At 46.3% G+C, this 24,014-nt stretch overlaps 1 protein-coding gene across 2 annotated transcripts in view; it reads left to right on the top strand.

The window, feature by feature from the left end:
* LOC146805833 (glutamate carboxypeptidase 2-like) overlaps positions 1-24,014 on the top strand; it is a 428,404-nt gene that overhangs the window by 67,861 nt on the left and 336,529 nt on the right. The gene's annotated exons all lie outside the window — the stretch shown is intronic.

The following is a 24,014-nucleotide window of genomic DNA, read 5'->3' as shown; positions in this document are numbered from 1 at the left end:
CCTGGCGCTCGTGGCAGCCTAGCTCAGTACCATGTGACTCTCGGCAATAGCTCAGTTAATCTCCCCCTACGGCTCTCAGTGCCTTGAAACCTTAAGTGGTGATATGTTTGCGCTTTACAAATAGGAATTATTGTTATAAGCTAGTGTGAGTTTTCTAGCCTGCAAAGAGGTGAACAAATGCTTCTATTAAAGTGTGGCAGCTAGTGTGTGAGTGCTGTCAGACCTAGCTTCTGTGTGCTAGGTGTGCTGGTATGTTCCCCTTTTAGGAACGTCCTCTCTGGACCAACCTACTTGGCATCCAAGATCATCGGGGCAGAGAGAGGTCCTTTGCCTCCTCTTCTTCCAGGCTTAAACCTGGATTCCACAAAGGCAAGGTTGAAGATGTTCACATACCCTGACATCAGTACTTAATATGTAAAGAAAAAAAGTGTTTGTGCCCAGAATTTTCTTAAGAGGTCGGCACCTGTTTACATCACTGGTCCACCCAGTGCATGCATGGACATCACCTAAGGATGAAGAGCAGCAAGCCAAGTTAGAGAGGCTGCCTTCCTCTTGAGAGGTTTGGGGTTGGGGAGAGGTGACAAATGTCTTTAGTGAACATTTTAAAATGTGTTCTTAGTTCAAACTTTAGATTAAGCTTAAAGATCGAATAGGACATAGTAAACTATAAACTGGAAGAGAGTGCAGAAGCATACCAGTTTTGACTGCCAGAGTACAATCTCAGCCCTATGAACCAGCAGCATTCAAACTCTCACTCATTGCAGCTGTTATCCACATACATGGCAAGAGACTCAAAGACCAACACACCCAAACCCCTGAGTAATGTGAGTAATGCTCCACCTCAAAGAAATATCAAACGAGCATTGCAAAGCCAATAGGTCTCTGCAATCCGTGAGCCGTTAGTGATGTCAATGTCTTTTAGCCAGGTGTTATGGAGAGAAGAGGATGTATGTGGTGTGGATGGAATTATGTGGTTATGAGTTGAATTGTTTGTTGTGGAATTGAATTGTGAGATTGCATGACACTGAGTGGTTATGTGTGGTGAAATAATGTGGCACGATGTACTGTGAAATTATGTGGAGTGGGATTGTGTCATGGAGTGCAATTATGTGGTGTGGTATTGTGTGTTTTGGAGGCATGTAGTGGGGTGGAATTATGTGGCATGATGTTGAATTATGTGACATGATGTGGAATTCTGTGGCGTGGATTGGATGTGTATGGTGTGTAGTGGGATTATGTGTTATAAAGTGGAATTATGTGGTTTGGTGGAATTGTTTGGAGTTGAATTCTGTGGCGTTAAGTGAAATTATGTTGAGTGGAACCATGTTGCATAGAGTGGAGTGGTGCTATGTGGCATTGAGTGGATTTATGTGGAGTGCATTTATGTGCTCTCAGCCAGTTGTGGACACACTACCCTGCCCGTGCCCTGGTTGTGCTCTTGACAGTGCCTTTGGACCCACGCTTGTGCCTGTGACCTTCAGCGTTTTCCTGCTGCCGCCGCTGCTCCAGCCCTTGCGGCCGCAGAGTGCAGCGGGACTACAGTCCCCAAGAACCCTTGCGGGGGAAGCCCGCCAACGTCATCGCCATTGCGCTCAGAGGCGCATAAATTAACTGCAAGCCCCCGCGACGCGGGATCGCGTGCGGGTCGGCGCCGGGAGAAGCCCAGGACAAGGGCGGGACCGTCTGTGGCCGTCCGTGGATAGACGAGGCTGGGCTGGGCCACACTCATTGCATCCAGCTACGCCCCACTAGATAAGTTGTTATTATCATTATCATTAATCCCTTGTCTTAGGGGGGCTGTGCTGAGTGTGTTGGGACTTGATTTGGACTGAGCTCCCGTTTGCAATGTCAACTCGCTCCGGTAAAAGTCTGAGGGGGGGAGGCGGGGGAGGGGAGGGAGACGGGGGGAGTATGATTGGCACTATGGATGGTTTTATTACCCGCGTAGCCAATGTAATTGATAAGGAAATTGTCATGGCTGAGCTCCGTTTGTCGCGAGGGCCCCTTGGTACTCGACGTTCATCGTTGGGACCGCTAGCTTTGGTGCCTTCACCTGAACACAGCCAGGAGCCCCACCTCCATGTCCCCCCTCCCCTGGACCATCCCCGGGTGGCAGCTTTGAGAGCCAATATAGATAATCTTGAAGTGCTGACAGATTCTGTACTACAAGTGGAATACAATATGGCCACAGATATAACGATTAACGAGGCGGACACTATGCTTTCGCCCTTGGCCAGTCCCCTAAACCTCGTAAAAACAAGTGTTGTTCCAGCCCCAGTGGTACAGGCGGAAAGTCACCCTGCCTCTAATAAAAGGAAAAGGTTGCTCACTCCGCAGAAAGGCAAATTGGTTAAAGATTATAAGAGGCTGGTGCAAAGTTGGGTGGCCCTTACAAGAAAGTGGGGCGAGATTCTTGCCCGTCGCAGAAAGATGCAGAGGAGGGTATATCAGGAGGGACAGTGAACATTGGTTGTGGAGTACCGCTTGGAGGCCCTTTAACCCAACCACTCCCGGATTCCCTACTTGTAACACACCTAGAGAAAATGATGAAAATTATGCTTCTCCCGGTGTTGGACAAAATTGGAGGGCTCTTACAGCGGGTGGATAAAATGGAGCAGGTAACCCTGGATAATTTTTTCTCGCTAAAAACATTTATCAAATTACAGTTGAGAAATATGGAGGTCGGACATGGGAGAGGGGATGACAGTGGGGAGCCATATATAGTCCCTCAAAGTCCAGCCTTTACAACAGGTACTCCAACAGTTGCTCTGGAGGCATCTGTTTGTGCCCCACAGCCTACCCCTCCAACTCTAGGGATAGGAAGGAAGTCCGGTCCGTTAGTAACTAAGTCCGTAAATAAAACTAAGCCCACTAAAATATCCAACACTAAGTTAAGTAAAAAGAAGGCCTGTCCCACAGTTTCTGGTACTGCCTCTAAAGATAATCCCAGTACCTCTGCCCTTACGCCTACGGCTTCTAGCCCATCCATGATTCCAATCCCTGAAGCATTTAAGCCTGTTAAGGCCTGCACTCACTCGACTGGCGAGGGACTAAGAGAGGGAAGGGGGACCAACGTTAATCTCCCCCCTGCTTGCCAGCCTTATGTAGCAGTTTTGACTGGGGTGCCTGAGCTTAGCCCGGGCAAGCGGGAGACCTTCGAGGATTTGTATAACAAGACTCTCTTTTGGTTCAAAGAAAATAGGCCCTTGCCTAAACCCTTGGAGGGACGGATCATACACGTTAGGAGAGTTGGTTGGATTGGCTCTAAACAAAAAAATATAAATGTGGACTGCATTATTGTAAATTTCAACGACCCAAGGTTGGCCAGTTATGCATGTGGTGGACCCCAGAGGGCATATAGTCCACCCGCCCGTGGGGGCCAAATTGATATACATGACCTCGGTTATTTCTATTCCCCTAACTTGCCTGGGAAGACAGTTGGTCCTTATGGGTGGGAAGTGAGGGACGGCAGACAGCTCCGTCTACCCCTCCTCCAACCTAGCTTTTCCGACAAGTTTTCGTACCAACCACGAGACTGGCCTTTGCAATATTATTGACATCCTACTTGCCCAATATGGGAAACATATTTTGAGGTATCAGAGGAGTCGCCAAGCATCAGTCAACTGACTGGCGCAGAATTGGTGAGGCCTCCCACCTGTATTCCATCTAATATAAATTCCCCTAGGGAACAATTGCAGTTGCCTTTGCCATGTCCCGAACCACTTGTCCTGTCCGTTCAAACTAAGGCTGTTCCGAAGGAGGTCACTACACCTAAAGAGACTATGTCACTGCCGACTATTGAGGCAACTGCGACCTTTGCTAGCGCCCCCCTCGTCAGTAATCTGGAGTCGGGACGGGAGGAGGGAGGTAGTGCCCCATTGAAGGTTGTTAGTTGGAATATAGCAGGACTTGGACGGAATTTAGGTTTGCCAGATTGGAATGCCATGATCGAATCATATGGGATTTGCTTGTTCCAGGAGACTTGGTCCCTGGAACCCCAACACAAGATGGGCTATACCACTTATTCTGTCCCCACTGTACGCCCAAAGGGAGGGAAAGGCCGTCTCTCGGGAGGGCTGACAATCTGGGTGAATATTTCCCTGCGATATTCTATTAAACTTATTATTACGAAGTCTCCCGATCCCCAAAGGCTAACAGTTAGAGGTCCATGTGGTGGGAAAGTACTTGAAATTCTGAACATCTACGTTAGAGGAGCACGGGGGGGTTCATCTACGTTATCCTCAACTGGCCTCGATGAGGAACTCAGAAATATTAAATCCGACGCCCTTATCTTGTTAGCAGGGGATTTTAATTGTACGTTTGAACCCCTTGCCCTGGACGATGTGTTGGGTACGAGGGAAGATGATAATAGGAGAGGTATTCCAACATTGCAAATTCCACCAATCAGGAGATGGAATCAAGGTGCCATTGATCTCAATGCACTTTGTTTGGAGTATCATCTTAGAGCCACTAATGGTAGATCCAACTCAGATCAAATGGGGGCCCATACGTTCAATAGAGTGGGTCATTCCTCACGGATTGACTACATTCTGCTGAACTACTGTCTATGGCCCTACTTGTTGGATATGGTGGTCCTGCCGTCTACTGACAGTGACCATAATCCATTGTCTCTATCCCTGTGCCTCCCTTGGTCAGGCCACCCCTCACCTCGATTCCCTCACACGTGGAGAGCTACACATGAAGTATGCCCTTCAAACTGTGGTAGGCGCCTAAAATGGAATAACTTTGCTGCCAGGGAGTGCAAGATCCAGGAGGTTAACCTAATAATGTCAAATGTTCCCCACCGTCTGGATTCCCCGCTTTGTAGTGCCCAGGAGATCTCATTATTATTCGATGAAACTACGCATGCACTGGGTGATCTATTTTTAGTCCGCTCCATGGGAAAGAAACCCAATGCAAGAGGTGCCTCAAAGGGCAATGTCGGGTGGTTCACTCCTGTTTGCCGTGAGGCTAAAAAGGAACTAATTAAGGCAGTTATAACTAAGAACAGAGCCTTGATTAGTGCAGCGAGGGGTAACCTAAGGAGGATTATAAAGGAGGCCAAAATAGCATGGGAGGATCAGTTTTGGCATGACCTAAAGGCTGCTAGCACAAGGAAGGACTCTAAGGGCTTCTGGGATTTAATAAGAGCAAGGGATAAGCCCGCGGACTCATTAATAACATGTAATATATCAGAGGACGCGTGGTTTGACCACTTTTCCCAGCTCTATACTGTGGCTCCGAGTACGGAGACTGAAAGTTATTCTGTAATACCCTGTGGTCTCTCTGAGGAACATTTGTTCACTGTTAAGGAAGTGGTGGGGGCTATTACTTGTCTTGTCCCTAATAAAGCCGCAGGCCCGGATGGCTTGCCTGGGGACTTGCTTCGTATTAACCCAGTAGAGTGGGCGAAACTTATTGTCGCCCTACTGAATGCTAGCTTCAGTGGGGCAACTCTCCCAGATTCATGGAAGGGCGCTGAAGTTGTTCCCATTTTTAAGAAAGGGAGCCGGTCTGACCCCGCCAACTATCGCCCTATAAGCCTTCTAGACTCCTCCCAGAAAGTGGCAGGCAAGGTGGTTTTAGGTAGGCTATTACAATGGATTGAGGAAGAAAGTATTCTTTCGGATTTTCAGGCCGGTTTTAGATCAGGTATGGGGACGATAGAGCAATCCTTTCGGCTTTTGATGCTCTATTGGAAAGTGGTTGTACTGGGCAAGGGCAGTCTGTATCTCGCATTTATAGATTTGCGGACAGCCTTTGACCTGGTTCCGCGCAACCAACTTTGGGGTGTGTTGAATGACCTGGGCATCCCCCCCTACCTCCTAAGTCTATTGGTAAAGTTGCATGCCGACAACTTTGCGCAGATCAGGTGGGGTAACCAGGGTCAAAAAACAAACCGAATACCTGTAAATAGAGGAGTACGCCAGGGGTGTGTTTAACCCCCACTCTGTTTTCCTTGTATGTGAATGGAGTGGTGGACCACTTATCGAAAATTCCATCAGATGCACCATCCCTGGCTGGTAGAAGAATACCTACTCTCCTATTTGCAGATGATACCCTCCTGATCTCCAAAACCCCGGTAGGCCTGCAGAGCTTGCTAACCAGTTTCAAATCCTTCTGTGATGTAAGGGGGCTGGTTATCAATACTGGGAAGACAAAATATCTAGTCCTCAACCCCCCAAAAAAGACCATTAAACCGCCAATTCTAGATGCTGTTTCCCTAGAGAGGGTTACTGAGTTTGACTATCTTGGTATCCGCCTTTGCGACTCGATGAGTTGGGAATGTCACCTACATAAGATGTTGCTGACCCATAAAAGGGTATTGGGTGTCCTTCTCAAGGAACAACGAGCCTCAACCCTAAAACCCATTGCACCAATTCTTGACATTTACAGGGCTAGGGGTGTCAGTGCAGTTTTATATGGGGCTGGACTCTGGGGGACACACAAGGTGGACCAGTTGTCTTACTCGGAAAGCAAGTTTTTGAAAGATCTAATGGGGCTTCCCTATAGCACCCCAACCCTCCCTCTGCTACTAGACATGGGGTTAAGATCAATTGGCGACCAAGTTAGGCTTCGCCCTCTTCTTTTATGGGCAAGAATTTGGAGAGTCCCAGAGCTGTCTTGCTTTGCGGATGGCCTAACGGATGTACTGGAGTCGCCGGGTTGGTCTAAGATCCATTGGCTGAGAGAAGTTAAGCGTCTTCTCCTCAGCTTGGGTCTTGGCAATGCCTGGCTTAATAGAACTGCTCCCCCAATACCCGCGCTCAAGAAAATATATTGGAATTGGGTAGCTGATAGCAGATCTAGTAATTCTAAATTGTGTAGAACCTCCTTGGACTTCCTATTAACAAAAGATATACCCTTTTGTGAATCATATCTGGACATCGTTACAAAACGTTGTGATAGGGCACTGTATTTTCAGTTTAGGATAGGCCTACTCCCTGTCGGGGATCTTACCTCTAGGTGGAAGCACTTGACCCATACTACCTCCATGTGCCCATTTTGTGAGCACAGGATAGAGTCAATCCCGCACTTGTTTTTTGAATGTCCGGCCTACGTTCTTCCCCGGAGTAGATGGTTAAAACCACTATGCAGAGATCTTGGGACAAGGCATTTTAAGGAGGCCTTACGCGTCTTAAAAAATGATCCACGCCCACTTTATGCCTGTGGCATAGCCAAGTTCCTGGGTTGGGCCTGGCGCATAAGATCATCTAGGCGTTTCTATCTTGTTTAATTTGTTCTTAAATGATTTTATCTAATTTATTGAGAATATTTTTATAATGAATTGTATGGTAATGTATTGGCCATTTTTATTGTTCTATTGTTCTGTGCCAAATGTACTGCTTTTTAAGATATTTTTTATATCGAAATAAAGCCTATGATGATGATTTATGTGCTATGCAGTGGAGTGTAATTATGTGGAGTTTAATTTTGTGGTGTTGAGTGGTATTATGTTAATTGTAATTAGGTTGCGTGGTGTGATTTGTGTGGTGTTTAATTGTGTGTCGTGGAATTGTGTGGAATTATGTGGAGTGGGATTATGTGACATGGTGCCAAGTTGAATTTTGTGGAGTGGAATTATGTGTTTTGGAGCGGAGTGTATATATGTAGAGTGTAAATATGTGATGTGAAGTATAATTATGTAAGTTAGAGTGAAATTATGTCTATTGCAATTATCTGGAGTTGAATTGTGTTGTGGGGAGTGTAATTATGTGGTTTGGAGTGGAATTATGTTACGCTTTATGGAGTTATGTGAAGTGGAACTATGTGGCATGAAGCAGAGTGAAAATGTGTGGAGTTTAAGTTGTTGGATTGTAATTATGTGGCATGGACTGGAATGATGTGGAGTGGAATTGTGTATAGGTGATTTGTGTGGTGTGGAATTATGAGATGTTGAAAGGTGTTGTGTATTGGAATTGTGCGCTATGGATTTGTGTGTTGCGGAATTGTGTGGGACTTAGTTGTGTGGCGTTGTGTTGAATTATGTGGAGATGAATGCTTGTTGTCTTCATGGGCAAGCTGAGTGTGGGGCACAGTCTGCATTTGCTGGCTATATTGTCCAGTGATCTCTGCGAGGCTTAGTTTGCTGTTGACTTGGAATGCAGGCAGCATATCTACTGCAGTGCTGAGGGAGCCGCCTTCGTGGGAGGTGAGACGAGGGTGTTTGTCTTTTCTATCCTCTCACCTCCCTGAAATTGGCTAAGAGTATGAATGCCACCCAGAAGCTGTTTTTGCTTCCCCTGCGAGTGCTCGAATCTTGAGATGACTCCTGCTTTGAGTGGTTGGGTTTATCACTGCTTTAAAGTTCCAGCGACGGCTCTGCTCGGGGTGGGGTGGCATGATGATTAAAGGCAGCTCACCAAGTCCTCTGTATTTACTCAGCGAGACAGCTGCATTTCTGCAGCTCCTCTCCTGTAGAATGTTTATTTAAAACTTGCATCGGTATGAGAGGCACAAATAAAGTTATTCTATTCTGCTGGGGCAACCATTAAAACAAGAAACAAAATGGTTTGTCAGAGGTTTTTTGTTTCCTGTCTCGAAAAGGCATGAGGACAGTTGAGGGAATTAAAGAAACATGTTCGAGGGCAGTAAGTGAGGACGGGAATAAAGAAGACACTTTACAGCACAATCTACGGAGGGTAAGAAGCAACCGGGATGACGGTCAGGTGGAAGGAGCCAGAGTGAGTGAAAACATGAGCACTGGTATGGAGTGCTCAAAGACCAATAAAGTAGCTCCCAAAATGGAAGCAGTGGATGGACAGAAGTACTTGGTCCATGCTCTGGGAGAGGGTCAAACACAAGAAGAGGCATGATACATGCATGTGATGAGCAAACGGTTAATGAAGGATACGATAGCGACACATGCTCAGTACTCTGTTTTGGGTGATTCCTTGCACTCCTCCCAAGAAACTAACTGTAGTTACAAGGTGATCCTTTCCTCCTGTGCCATCTGCACAAACCCACAAGAGCTGATTCCAGCCTCCCGGTGATGCATCATGCTGTATGTCTCTTAGCAATGGGGGTTCCGGTTGTCTATGCTTGGCTAAAAGCAAGCAGAACCCACCACTCTAATCAGGGCAAGTCAGATACACGCCAGGGATAACCTGTGCTCACCCTCTGGTAGCTTGGCGCAGAGTAGGCAGGCTTACCATAAGAGGCAATGTTTAAAGTATTTGTGCAACACACACACAGTAAATCATAGACACACTACAAAAAGACTCCACAGAATGTTGGGAACATAGTAGATTTTTATATAAAATCAATAAGACCAAAACTATAAAAATCCAATCAATAAATCACGAAATATTCATGTTACATGAACCAGTTTAAAAGCAACAGTGCTAAAATCAATTGGGCTCCTTTTACATATTCTACAATAATGCTGAAGTCAATACAGAACCACAGTGAGGGGCTAAAATCAACTAGGCTTTTTTATGTGATATACGGTACTGTTTAAGCCCACATGAAACAGCAAGGAACTAGCCCTCACTTATAGTCACAGTAAGGATTGCTGTTTGGGGACTCGGTCCATAGGGTCCTAAAAGGCAGTCGTATGCAATCTTGAGGCAGCTTCGGGGACCGTGCTGCCAGGGGTTACAGTACCTCTAGATTGAGGTCACATGCGGGAGCAGGGAGCCGGAGCGCAAGTCTTCTGAGCGTTCGCTCCTTGCCGTCTGATGCCGAAGATGCACATTGGTGCAGGGAACAGGAGCGTGAGCCTTCTGAACTCCCGCTCCTTCCCATAAGTGAGGAGATGGTCAAGCCAGTGCAGGGAGCGCAAGCATGTTGAGCGCCTGCTCCTTGTGATTTCCAGCCAGATGCGCACACTGATATTACAAGCCTGAGCGCGAGTCAGTTGAGCACCTGTTCCTCGCTGTGATTTAGAAATGCACACACTGATGTAGGGAGCAGGAGCGCGAGTCGGTTGACCGTCCACTTCTCGCTGTGATTTCAGAATGCACACGCTGTTGTAATAAGCGCAGGTCGGTTGAGTGTCTGCTCCTTGGTGTAGTTTAAGGAATGCACACACCGATGCACGTTACCAAAGAAGATGAAATCAAAATGCCACCCTGGGAATGCACAGGCCCCCTCTAAATTCAGTCCTGTCTGCCATACTACTCTGTGATGCTTGATTAATATCTTTAGTGGGGCCCGAACCCTGCTCCTTGGAATGCAGGTGCCAATTCCATCTCTTTTTATCCATCCCAGGAAGGCCCCTCGGAGTCAGAGGTCTGCAGTTTGCCTTGAGCATACCTAGTTTATGGCTGTCCCGGAGAATGCACAGATGTGCTCCCCATCCTCCACTGTGGACTCGAGTCAAACTCATAGGCACACGAAGAGTTTAGAGCAGAGAAAGGCCCAATTTTAGAAGTGGCAATTCTAAGCTATTAATGACAAATCCAACTTTACCACAAGGGAGGGTTTACCATTCTGAATCCATTGAAAGTAAACCGTATGAGGCTGTGCCACTGTAAGCCACTACTGCAGCTTAAAGGTTTTTCAGCGATTTCCCCAATGTTACCCTATGGGAGGAGCAGGCCCCATAGTAGTGATAATAAAACGAAGTGGTAGTGACTACCATGGCATGTACACACATGGATCCCCTTCTATCTTTCACCTACATAGCACCCTGTTCTGCTCGATTTTCCCGGCCTTCTTGTGAGGAACAATGATGGAATGTGACTTCAGTCTCTTATCATTCAAGTCTAAGGGTTAGAGTAGTGAATGGAGCCTATTTACTAGGCACTTCGACATGATTCTGTGCTCTTCCCCATAGATCAGGGCTTGCACACATAGCCTAGGGGATAGATTCGTTAGTATTAGGGATAACCTGTCCTCTAGTGAGGGTATTTCATGGAGCCGTGCTGAATTCAGGCCTGGTAGGCCTCAAACAGGAGAGACTCCATCTTTCTTTCTGCTCCGGCAGCTTGGGATGCTTCTAGGTCAAATGTAATGTTTTAGTTATGAGGTGTTATTCGCTTGGAGAGAACCGGTTCAGGCCGGCCCTTATCGAAGGATTGTATTTTTCTTCATGCCGAAGACACTACATCAGGCCGGCCGGCTGGGAACGTGTCCTTGGTACGGGGAGGTACAAGAATTTGGTGGGCGGCAGGTTACGGGCCGGAATTTTCCATGAGGAAACGCACCTCTATATTAGTGAAAGTCTGAGGCAGTTACATGTTCAGTCCGTAGGCGGCATCTAGCCGTTAGCAGTAAAGCTACTACTTATTCCAGGGAAGACAGACGCCATCTTGAAGGCGGAGAAGAACCGAGAGACAGATACTCTCCTAGCAGAATAGCCAGAGAGGAGAGAGTAGCCGATAAGGAAGAGGTCCCAGTGACTCGGAGAAGGGTGAAGAGAACAGCGCATAGTGGTGCAGACATGTATCCGTGACTGCGGAGGTGTGACTTCCAGGCGAGCCGAGGCACAGACGAGAAGGGAACCTAGATGACCACTGAGTGCAGGCTACACACTACTAAGGTGATGTCGACCCTTTCTTATTAGAGTGTACAACTTAATCTTTCACTTTTCGTTGCAGGTTATGTGTTATATTGTAATGTTATGTGATTGCGTATGTAATGAGTAATAAAGTACCCAGTTTGTAGTGAACCAACATGTGCTGCGTGTTCTTGTATGAGAGGGTAGCCTATTCTTCTAGTCAGCTGCGGCTACATGAACAGATGTTAACCCTGATCAGGTAAGTGGTAACTGAATAAGGGAAAGAGGAGCCCCTCGAACCAAAGAACAGGCTATGCTTGAACTGGCAGTCCTTGTGTGATCTGATGAATAGTGAGACTGATTCCCTTTTTGTATGTTATGGTGATCATAGGATGAACTGTTGAGACTGCCGTCTGGGTAGAGAGGTCTGGATTCGTATGGAATCGCGAGGCCGCCACTTGTGATCTGAGACTGCCGTCTGGGTAGAGAGGTCTGGATTCGTATGGGATCGCGAGGCCGCCACTTGTGATCTGAGACTGCCGTCTGGGTAGAGAGGTCTGGATTCGTATGGGATCGCGAGGCCGCCACTTGTGATACTGTCGTATGGGCAGAGAGGTCTGGATTCGTATGGGATCGCGAGGCCGCCACTTGTGATACTGTCGTATGGGCAGAGAGGTCTGGATTCGTATGGGATCGCGAGGCCGCCACTGGTGATACTGTCGTATGGGCAGAGAGGTCTGGATCCGTATGGGATCGCGAGGCCGCCGATTATGAGAGGTCTTGGTATGTATAGTAGAAATTCCCTGGTAGATATATGTGGTTGCACTATTGTAAATAGGCCCTAGGGAGGGGGTAACGTTCTGGCTGGGTTAGTGAGGCTCTGATGAGCGGGTTCTATCTGATCCGAAAACCCAAGCAGAACATTTGGCGTCACGAACCGTTTACGAAACCTGTGTGCGTTGTGGTTGTATCGTGTTTGCTTTCGGCGCGTGCGTGGTTTCGTTTGTATATTATTTCTATATAATTGTGAGTGTAGTTTTTTTTTCTCTTTCTTCTTTCTTCTTTCTCTTTTTCTCTTTTTCTTTCTTTTCCGAGATGTTTTCTAGAAAGTCGAAATCTACTTTTAAGTTGCTCGTTGATATTCCCGGTTGGGATTCAACGCCTTATGAAGCCTTAGCCCGTGAGTGGGCTGATTCTACTGGTTTGAGTGAGAATTGGAATTCTTTTTTGGAGCTGGCGGAGCCGGCTAATGTGATTACTTGTTTACAGAAGGCGCCGGTATCTAAGGGTGATGAACTTCCCGTTTTGGGGCGCAGAGGTTGGATTGTTCTGTCTGCGTACAGGATCCTGCATGAGAGGTTGTTGAAGTTACAGAAATTGCATAAGGATGTGGAAGCGAACTTTGTTGAGATTCAGAATGCTCATACTTTGTTGCGGTGTCAAAATAAGTTGCTTGCTGACAAACTTGAGACGTACCAAACTATTGCCGAGAGGGCGGCTGTGCGAATTGCTCGTTATAAATACAAGAATCGGCGTGGTCGGGTTTCGACGCGAAAGGTGCGTCTGGTCGTGGCGAAAGCCAGACTGGATTGGAATCCTGATGAATGGGATGGTAATATCTGGAACTCGAGTGATTCTCCTTCCTCGGGTGAGGAGTCTGCCAAGCGCGAGTCCTCTCGCTCCGGCCGTGATTGTAAGTCTGCTTCTTGCGCCTCTTATGGTGCACCCAATGATTGCGCTCGTCCTTCGAGTGGGGTCGATGCTTCTTACACTGATTGTTCCTCTATGTGTACTGGTCGAGCTCCTTGTGATGCTCGTCCCGTGGTCTCGGTGCATCCAGTTTTTCGGCGGAAGTTGCAGCAGGCTCCCGGTGCTCCGAATGGTATTGCTTTAGACTCTTTGGAGGATTTTACTCAACAAGAAATTAGTGATATTTTGCAGCGATTTCGGCAGCGAGCTGGTGAGTCCTTACTCACATGGATGGTGCGCCTTTATGAACTGGGCGCTGCTGGCATTATGTTGGATGCTGGCGATTGTTTGAAGTTTTGTTCCTTGAGTTCGGATTCTACTGTACAGGATCATTTTCGTAACTTTAATGTTGGTGGTCAAATTTCTTTGCTTCAATTGGCGACTGAGGGTTGTAATCAAAAATATCCTACTGAATCTGACTGGCCTGTGAATGACAAACCGTGGTATACTTTGCGCGATGCTGCACAACGTCTCAAAGAGGAGGTGATGAAAACGGCAATTTTTTTGAATACTGCTGACAGGTTGCTTGATGGTTTGTTGACATCTTCTGTGCGGAATCGTATTATTCGTTCTTCCCCTGTTGCTTATAAGCAGGTCATGATGACTTTATTGATTAATCAGACTGGTAACATATTGTCTATGGTGCTGGAATCGGTACGCCAACTCGGTGAGTTGGGTGAGTGGTTTAAACCTGAACGACAATCCCGGCCTGACACTCGTACTCCTGGTGACAATAAACTTACTAGACGTGATATGTTTTTTGGTCTTATGGCCGATGGTGTGCGGAAGGAGGACATTGACGGTGAGACTACTTCTCGTTTGTGGGAAATGTTTCGCAAACGTGGCTTGGATCGAAAGGAGGGTGCCCGGCGTGTTCGGACGAATGAGTGTGATCGTGGTTTTTCTGACGGTAGCGGTGATGACGACCGCCGTGGGCGCTCTGATCGTCGTGATGATCGACGTTATGTACGTGATTTGTCCCCCTGTCGTGAGAGAGACAGGGAGAGAGAGGGGGAAAGAGAGAGGGGGAGAGATGATTATGTTAACAGCAGACGTAGAGATGATAGGGATCAATCCCCTGAGTTGAGAAGGAGAGAGGATCGACACAGATTGGCCGATCGAAACCTGCAGTACAATGCAGAGGACAGGAATCCATTTCGTAATAGAGATGGATATGAACAGGAGGTATCGATACCTGGGAAACGTGAGAGTCTTTATCCTGATTTATCCTGGTACACAGAACGCAGTAAACATGACTAGGAAATAGGTCAAGCTCCAGTACACAGATGGGCTCACAGAGATAATAGACCCTATGTAGATATTGATATTTATTGGAGACATCGTAATATCCAAAGGGCCCGAGCATTGGTAGATACAGGAGCGGAGGCCACTCTTATTCATGGAAAATCAAAGAAGTTTAAAGGTCAGCCTTTTACAATTACCGGATTAGGTGGAAAGGAAACTCCCGCAGTTCAAACTTTACTTGAAATGAGAATAGGTAGAATTCCTAGAAAAGAATACTCTGTATTAGTGGTACCACTCTTAGAATTCATAATTGGAATTGATATTTTGAAAGGAATGACTTTGCACTTAGATGATGGATGTTACCAATTTGGAACTAAACATTATATATCGTCCAGGCCTGTACGGGTTGGTCGTTTAAGAATGCCCCCCATAAAAGTTCCCCAGGCGACAAAAGTGGTTCGTCAGAAGCAGTATCGTATTCCAGGTGGTCATGAAGAGATTAGTACCACTATTCAGGAGTTGGTGGATGCAGGAGTTATAACCCCAGTTACTTCTGCTTGGAATAATCCTGTTTGGCCGGTACGTAAGAGTGATAATTCTTGGCGCATGACTGTTGATTATCGAGAATTGAATAGACACACACCCCCTTTGACTGTTGCAGTACCGGATGTTATTACCCTAATTGAAAGAATCCAAAAACATCCAGGTACATGGTATGCGTCCATTGATATTGCTAATGCTTTCTTTTCGATTCAGATTGTCCCTGAGTGTCAAGAACAATTCAGTTTTACGTGGAACGGGCGTCAGATGACGTTTAGAAGTCTTCCCCAGGGCTATGTGCATAGTCCTACGATATGTCACCGGCTGGTGGCAGAGCATTTGGCTGAGGTACCGGTTCATCCGCCAATTCAGATATGTCACTATATTGATGATATTTTGATCCAAGGCGAAACACAAGAAGAAGTGCAGACCCAATTGGACAGAGTCATTGAGTGCCTGCGTGAGAAAGGTTGGGAAATCAACCCGGACAAATTACAAGGTCCGTCCCAGGCTGTGAAATTTTTGGGTATTAATTGGCATGAGGGGCACCGAGAAGTGATCCCTCAGGTTAAACAGAAAATTCTTGATTTTGCAGTTCCGAGGAATAGGAAAGAAGCCCAAAGCTTCATTGGTTTGTTTGGTTTTTGGCGCCAGCATATTCCTCATTTGAGTCAAATATTGGCCCCTTTGTACCATGTCACTCGTAAAAAGAATGCATTTGAATGGGATAAACCACAGCAAGATGCGTTCAGTCTGGCAAAAGAAGCAATTCAGCATGCTCTGGATTTATGGCCTGTATGTGATGGTGATGTGGATTTGAATGTGTCTGTACAAGGCCTTTATGCGAATTGGAGTTTGTGGCAGAAACAAGGCAAGAGTAGAGTACCGTTAGGTTTCTGGACCAAAAAGTTACCTGATGCTGGTGAGCGTTATACACCTTTTGAGAAACAGTTACTTGCATGTTATTGGGCTCTGGTGGATACCGAGCAATTGACTTTGGGACATGATATAGTTTTGCGACCTGAAATTCCTATCATGCAGTGGGTTATGAGTTTGCCGAAAACTCACCGAATTGGACACGCTCAAGAGGCGAGTGTGATTAAATGGAAATGGTATATACAAGACAGGGCACGTGTGGGACAAAAAGGAGTTGCATCTTTGCATGAGCAGGTGGCACGGGCGCCATCGACTGAGACTGAGAGTGAATGTTCCGTACCTTTAGTACAGGAGTCTCCTGTTAAGTGGGGTAGACCATTTGATGATTTGTCGGCGGAGGACAGAAACCATGTCTGGTTTACGGATGGTTCAGCAAGGTTCATAGGGACGAAACGGCATTGGAAGGCAGTGTCCTATAATCCGATCACACAAAAATTGCTGAGTACAACTGGTGAGGGTAAGAGCAGTCAATTTGCTGAACTCTATGCTGTTTATCAAGTTCTGAAACAAGAGTTACCTGGCACATGTCATATTTTCACCGATTCTTGGTCTACTGCCAATGGACTGGCAGTTTGGTTACCGACTTGGCATTCCCATAGTTGGAAAATCCATTCAAAAGAACTGTGGGGAAAAGAATTATGGCAGGAGATTTGGGAAATGCTCCCACAGAGTACTGTTACAATCTTCCATGTGGATGCTCATACCCCGATAGACTCTCTTGACAAATTCTTTCATAATATTGCAGATGAGAAATCTAAAATTGCTGAGGCAGTGGTGGACAGGCAAGATTCTGATATTGCGGGATTGGCGAAATGGGCCCACCAGAAAGCAGGACACTTTGGAGAGAAAGCCACTAGCAGGTGGGCTGCTGATCGAGGAATTTATATTCCCCTAGATTTAATCAAAAATGTTATTCTACATTGTCCCATTTGTCAGCATATCAGGCAGCGCAAAGTGCCCCAAACTGTTAAAGGTCATTTACATCGCGGGAAATTACCCGCTCAAATTTGGCAGATTGATTACATTGGTCCACTTCCTATGAGTAGGAATTGTCAATATGTTTGCACTATTGTTGATACATACAGTGGCCTGTTGGTGGCCCTTCCCTGTAAGCAAGCTACCCAATTGAATACTATTAAAACAGTGGAATTGATTATGATGTATTATGGTGTGCCATTCCAAATTCAATCTGATAATGCATCCCATTTTCGTGGAAGATTGGTACAGGAATTCTGTGTGGAAAACAATATTGAATGGGTGTTTCATATACCATATTATCCACAGGCCTCGGGTCTTGTGGAGAGGTTGAATGGCCTGCTGAAAAATCAGTTCCGTAAATTAACAGATGACAAGTATAAAAATTGGCGAGACTTTTTGCCTCAAGCGCTATTGATTTTGAATAACCGTCCTTTTCTAAATGCTGAATCCCCACTTATGCGTTTGTTTCCTCCGAATGTTGATGCTAAGCCCAATGAAATCAGAGAGACTGTGGTGTACTGGGAAATTACTCCCGGAGCTTTGGCTCCATGTAGAGCGACCCCAGGGTCGGCAGGTTTAGACTTGCATGCCATGGATGACACCGTTATAAAAAGTAAGGATCGAGTCATCATTGAAACTGGTGTTGGTGTTCATATACCAACTGGAAATTTCGGATTAATCGCCCCTAGATCGGGGCTGGCTGTAAAAGGCATTCAGGTGCTTGGAGGAATCATTGATAGTGATTATCAGGGAGAGATTAAGGTGCTCCTGCTGAATAGCAGTGAGGTTGACTTACTGATACATCAAACTGACCGAGTGGCTCAATTGCTAATAATGCCTGTTTTCAGTGGTGAGATCACAAAAGGCACTGCCCCAACGTTGCTAACTGTACGAGGCCAGAAAGGTTTTGGCTCCACAGATAATCCTGGGGCCAGAGTTTGGGTGCAGTCGCCTAAGAATCCCCCTGAACAAGCAGAAGTCATTGCAACCGGTCAAGACAACACCATTTTAGTTATGAGACCAGGGAAAGATAGCTGGGAAGCAGTCCCGGCTGACAAATGTTACTTACGAGAATGAATAATGCCTGTATTTGATTCTCTTTCAGATCATTCTTTGGACTGTTGCTGCAGGATGTGTCGGCGTTGGACTCCTTTTGGGCTGGTACGACGAGAGAGGAGGGATCCCATCAACCCGGGCTGAGTTGAGAACCCGAGTGTCGCGTTCCTTCGCTGCGTGGGATTCGTCGTCGAACTTTTGGATTACATTAGCCAAACAAGTGACTAAAGCCCCTCATTTCTGCTTGACACCGATGAGATCGGTGTCTGACATTCTAGCGACTTGTTTAGTTGCTGTCCCTGCTTCATTGGAGACTTTAACTCATATTTTTAATATATCGAATGCTCGCCCCAATGTTCTTCTGGGCGATTTTGCTGCCCATGAGTATTGCCCCTTGTGTACTGTACTGTCAGACCCGATACCCCCCATCCAGTCCCAAATAGTTACCTATAATATCACACAGGGTGATTTGTGTTTTTTCCTTACTTGTGATCCTAGTGCGATTTCTGAATGTATGCGTTTAAGATTGAAAGGTGCCACTTCATTCACCGCTCATGAACGAACTTTGTGCCTTCAAAGGACACCGAAAACATGTACTTCTGTTCAGAATAACATGACTTGCAAGAGTTTGGTAGTTACCCCCAGTCATTATCGCACGATGTTACTACCTGCCGGATGGCTTTTCTCATGTGGTAATACTTCCTGGCCATATATCCCCGCAAATATTTCTGGAGGCCCTTGTGCCATTACTAGACTGAGCTTGTTGATGTTTTCATCACATCCGAATGGCAACTCTCGTGTGATTCGAGATACAGTGAGGTTACAGGAGGATTGTGACTCATCCTTGCATTTATATTCCAAGTCTGAATACCTTAGCCTGGCTATTTCAATTGTTGGTGTTCCTGCCTTGGCAGTTTATAATGCCAAATCTATTGGGAAAATGGCCTGCTGGATGGTAAAATCCATCAATCATACTTCTACAGTCCTGTCTGACATGCTATTAGACGCCCAGGGTGAACGTAGGGCTATCTTGCAAAATCGAGCGGCCATTGATTATCTTTTGCTTAAACATGGACACGATTGTTCTGATTTTGAGGGTCTTTGTTGTTTTAACTTGTCGGATCATACAAAATCCATTCAAGCTCACATTGATAAACTACATGACTTGACAGAAGAAGTTAGAAAACACATTGACCAGGGCTGGTTTGACTGGCTCTTTAATTGGTTACCTGATTTGCATATGTTACGTCAGATATTAGGAGGTATTCTGATTACTATCGGCATTTTGATTTCTATCTGTTGCTTTATTCAGTGTATTCCTTCACTACTTCAATTCTGCACACCTGGTACTAGACATAGATCAGTTAGTCTTGTTTCATATTATTCTTCCACAGATATTAGTTCTGTTTAATGAATGTATAATAGACTGAAGTCAAGGGTGAAATGTTCTGCTCGATTTTCCCGGCCTTCTTGTGAGGAACAATGATGGAATGTGACTTCAGTCTCTTATCATTCAAGTCTAAGGGTTAGAGTAGTGAATGGAGCCTATTTACTAGGCACTTCGACATGATTCTGTGCTCTTCCCCATAGATCAGGGCTTGCACACATAGCCTAGGGGATAGATTCGTTAGTATTAGGGATAACCTGTCCTCTAGTGAGGGTATTTCATGGAGCCGTGCTGAATTCAGGCCTGGTAGGCCTCAAACGGGAGAGACTCCATCTTTCTTTCTGCTCCGGCAGCTTGGGATGCTTCTAGGTCAAATGTAATGTTTTAGTTATGAGGTGTTATTCGCTTGGAGAGAACCGGTTCAGGCCGGCCCTTATCGAAGGATTGTATTTTTCTTCATGCCGAAGACACTACATCAGGCCGGCCGGCTGGGAACGTGTCCTTGGTACGGGGAGGTACAAGAATTTGGTGGGCGGCAGGTTACGGGCCGGAATTTTCCATGAGGAAACGCACCTCTATATTAGTGAAAGTCTGAGGCAGTTACATGTTCAGTCCGTAGGCGGCATCTAGCCGTTAGCAGTAAAGCTACTACTTATTCCAGGGAAGACAGACGCCATCTTGAAGGCGGAGAAGAACCGAGAGACAGATACTCTCCTAGCAGAATAGCCAGAGAGGAGAGAGTAGCCGATAAGGAAGAGGTCCCAGTGACTCGGAGAAGGGTGAAGAGAACAGCGCATAGTGGTGCAGACATGTATCCGTGACTGCGGAGGTGTGACTTCCAGGCGAGCCGAGGCACAGACGAGAAGGGAACCTAGATGACCACTGAGTGCAGGCTACACACTACTAAGGTGATGTCGACCCTTTCTTATTAGAGTGTACAACTTAATCTTTCACTTTTCGTTGCAGGTTATGTGTTATATTGTAATGTTATGTGATTGCGTATGTAATGAGTAATAAAGTACCCAGTTTGTAGTGAACCAACATGTGCTGCGTGTTCTTGTATGAGAGGGTAGCCTATTCTTCTAGTCAGCTGCGGCTACATGAACAGATGTTAACCCTGATCAGGTAAGTGGTAACTGAATAAGGGAAAGAGGAGCCCCTCGAACCAAAGAACAGGCTATGCTTGAACTGGCAGTCCTTGTGTGATCTGATGAATAGTGAGACTGATTCCCTTTTTGTATGTTATGGTGATCATAGGATGAACTGTTGAGACTGCCGTCTGGGTAGAGAGGTCTGGATTCGTATGGAATCGCGAGGCCGCCACTTGTGATCTGAGACTGCCGTCTGGGTAGAGAGGTCTGGATTCGTATGGGATCGCGAGGCCGCCACTTGTGATACTGTCGTATGGGCAGAGAGGTCTGGATTCGTATGGAATCGCGAGGCCGCCGATTGTGCTGAGACTGCCGTCTGGGTAGAGAGGTCTGGATTCGTATGGGATCGCGAGGCCGCCACTTGTGATACTGTCGTATGGGCAGAGAGGTCTGGATTCGTATGGGATCGCGAGGCCGCCACTTGTGATACTGTCGTATGGGCAGAGAGGTCTGGATTCATATGGGATCGCGAGGCCGCCGATTGTGCTGAGACTGCCGTCTGGGTAGAGAAGTCTGGATTCGTATGGGATCGCGAGGCCGCCACTTGTGATCTGAGACTGCCGTCTGGGTAGAGAGGTCTGGATTCGTATGGGATCGCGAGGCCGCCACTTGTGATACTGTCGTATGGGCAGAGAGGTCTGGATTCGTATGGGATCGCGAGGCCGCCACTTGTGATACTGTCGTATGGGCAGAGAGGTCTGGATTCGTATGGGATCGCGAGGCCGCCACTGGTGATACTGTCGTATGGGCAGAGAGGTCTGGATCCGTATGGGATCGCGAGGCCGCCGATTATGAGAGGTCTTGGTATGTATAGTAGGAATTCCCTGTCCTTAGGTGGTAGATATATGTGGTTGCACTATTGTAAATAGGCCCTAGGGAGGGGGTAACGTTCTGGCTGGGTTAGTGAGGCTCTGATGAGCGGGTTCTATCTGATCCGAAAACCCAAGCAGAACACACCCTACCCTTAGTATCCTTTAGGGTCTATCGTGAGGGTGCCTTAGCTATAGTTAAAGAGAGAAGCACAGGCCTTGGCAAGCATCTTTAAATTCCAAGCAAAATGACAGTGAGCTGCGCGCTCAGGTCCTGCGTTGGCAGGCCTGAGACAAGTTTGAAAGGCTACTTATGTGGGTGGCACAATCTGTGCTGTATGCCCACTAGTATAATTTGAAGTATAGGCCCTGGATATATTATACCAGTATACAAGGGACTTGCAGATAAATAAGTCAATCTAGCATACACAAATTGCTAGCAAGTTTAGGAAGAGCACATGTGCTTCTGCACTGAATGGCAGTGATAACCCTCTGAGTCCTAAGGCCAACAGAAAGATGCAGCAAAAAGGGGGAGGTTAAAGTCAAAAAATTGGGGGAAGACCACCCTAAGTATGACAGGTTTAACAGTGTCCAATGCACTTTACACTCCTCTGAGATGACTGACTAATCTGACAGCGATCCTTGCCTTACACACTTAATGTGCAACATCGTTATGGGCTGATCTGAGCCTTCCTGTGATTCTCCTTCAAGTGTGTTTTTCAGTGCGTGGTTGCCTTTTTCTCATGAAGCTTTTTACCCGGTACTCCCTATGTCCTTCTTTAGTGCACCCAATAACTTTTAGCATCTCTCGCTGAGGCTCGTTGTATCTCTCTGTGTCCTGATGATGATCCTACCATTCATAATGGTATTGAAATGCCGTCAACCTTAAAAACACGATCACCTATTTGATTGTATAATATTATCTTTGATAGGCCGTGCTATTGTTGCCTTGTTGATGAACATGATGGTCACATTTTATCACTTGAGTCTAATAGCTCAAACAAGAGCACTGATCATGTTTGTTTGCACCAACATTCACAGGCCGCTATGGGTTTTTAAAATGTTTCTCAATTCTTTTGACTAATTAAAATGCCATTTTGTTCTTTGTATTATAATTACTATTACTAAGGACCTTCATTTTTCTTTACTCATTATGCACTGGCTGTACTTCTGTAGCCATGCACCATGATAGAAATGAGAGAAGAACTACAGAATAGTGCAAGCTTGACGAAGCTTTTATTTTCAGATTCCCTGCGAGCTTCATTGCTGAGAATATACATCTGGAGGGCCACCATTTAAATCAGAATCTATGCCACAGCCCATATTGTTCAGCTTTCTACCGCTGCCTTTCCTGCTCAAGGCAGGTACAGGAGTTAGAGAAGGGAGGCTGACATAACCCTTACTTCTGCTCCCTTCATACTGCCGAAAGTTCGGATGGGGTCATTGTTAGACCTGGCATCCTCTACGTGGTTTCCCTTGCCTTTTTTCCTCTACCTCCTGTATTGTTGATGCTGTGCTGGATTTCAAATTTGCTGGCTAAGATGCTTTGGGCACTTTGCCACTGCTGATCAGTGTCCAAGTGCTCCCTGTGTATATTGTTATTATGATTGGTTATCCATGATTGGAATATTTAATTTACTCATAAGCCCCTATTAAAGTGCACTGAGTGTGCCAGGGCCTGTAAATCAAATGCTACTATTGGGCCTGCAGCACTATTTATGCCACCCACATGAGTAGCCCTGAAAAGATGTCTCATGCCTGCCACTGCAGTGCCTGTGCACAGTTTGTTAACTGCCATGTCGACAACGCAAGTGCACCCACTTGCCAGGCCCTAACCTTCCCTTTTCTTACATGTTAGTCACCCCTAAGGTAGGCACAGGGTGCAGTGTATTTGAATGGAAGGACATGCAATACTGCCAATTTGGTTTTCACTATTGTAAGGCTATCTGTTCCCATAGGATAGAATGGGGAGTTTGCTTATAACATCTTATAAGCATAACTGCCTCTGGGAACCAGATAGGAAAATAAAGTTTAGTATTCCTGAATGCAGAATGTTAAAATGCATGTTTTAGTGAGGGTGATTTTTACATTCTGAGTTTGAAAATACCACTTTTAGACAGTAGGTATTTTCTTGCTTAGTCATCCAGTGTGTCTCTGCTAGGATGTGTATTGACTGTCTGGCTTTGGAGTGAAGGGGCTGGGGATGTGCAGTGGCTCCAGAGAGTCTGGATGAGTCAGCACTAGGCTGAATAGACCTGGTCTGCATATGGAGTGGTGAGAGGAGTAGCACCTGCACCTGAATAGAGCTGTGCTTGCCTTCCATAATGATGGCTCTGTCCCCCTTTGGTGTGTCTAGAGCCAGGGCTCACACTGACAATGGAGGTTGTTATGCACTTGCAAAGTGTCCCCCAGAACTTGTTTGGACTGGGCTCAGAGCCCTGGGCCAGGAGAGAACAATGAGATTTACATTATAAAAAGAAGGGCCCAGACTTTTAGATCATCACTGGAATTCAAGAGGACTCTTTGCCAAGGAGAAGAGCTGGAGAGACTGAGGAGAAGTACTGCCCCATTGCCGTGTGCTGTGTGGCATTGGCCTGCAGTTGCTGTTTCTGCCAAGGAAAGAAGAAAGACTTTGCTGTATGCTGTGTCCCCTTCTTGAAGGAGATCTCCAAGGGCCTGTGTGTGCTGGCCTCCTGTTCTGAAGTCTCAGGGACATAAAC

This window comes from Triturus cristatus, chromosome 8, assembly GCF_964204655.1.
Source record: "Triturus cristatus chromosome 8, aTriCri1.1, whole genome shotgun sequence".
Classification (NCBI taxonomy): Eukaryota; Metazoa; Chordata; class Amphibia; order Caudata; family Salamandridae; genus Triturus; species Triturus cristatus.
The sequence above is the reverse complement of the archived record's forward strand: the minus strand, read 5'-3'. Positions and strand labels throughout refer to the sequence as shown.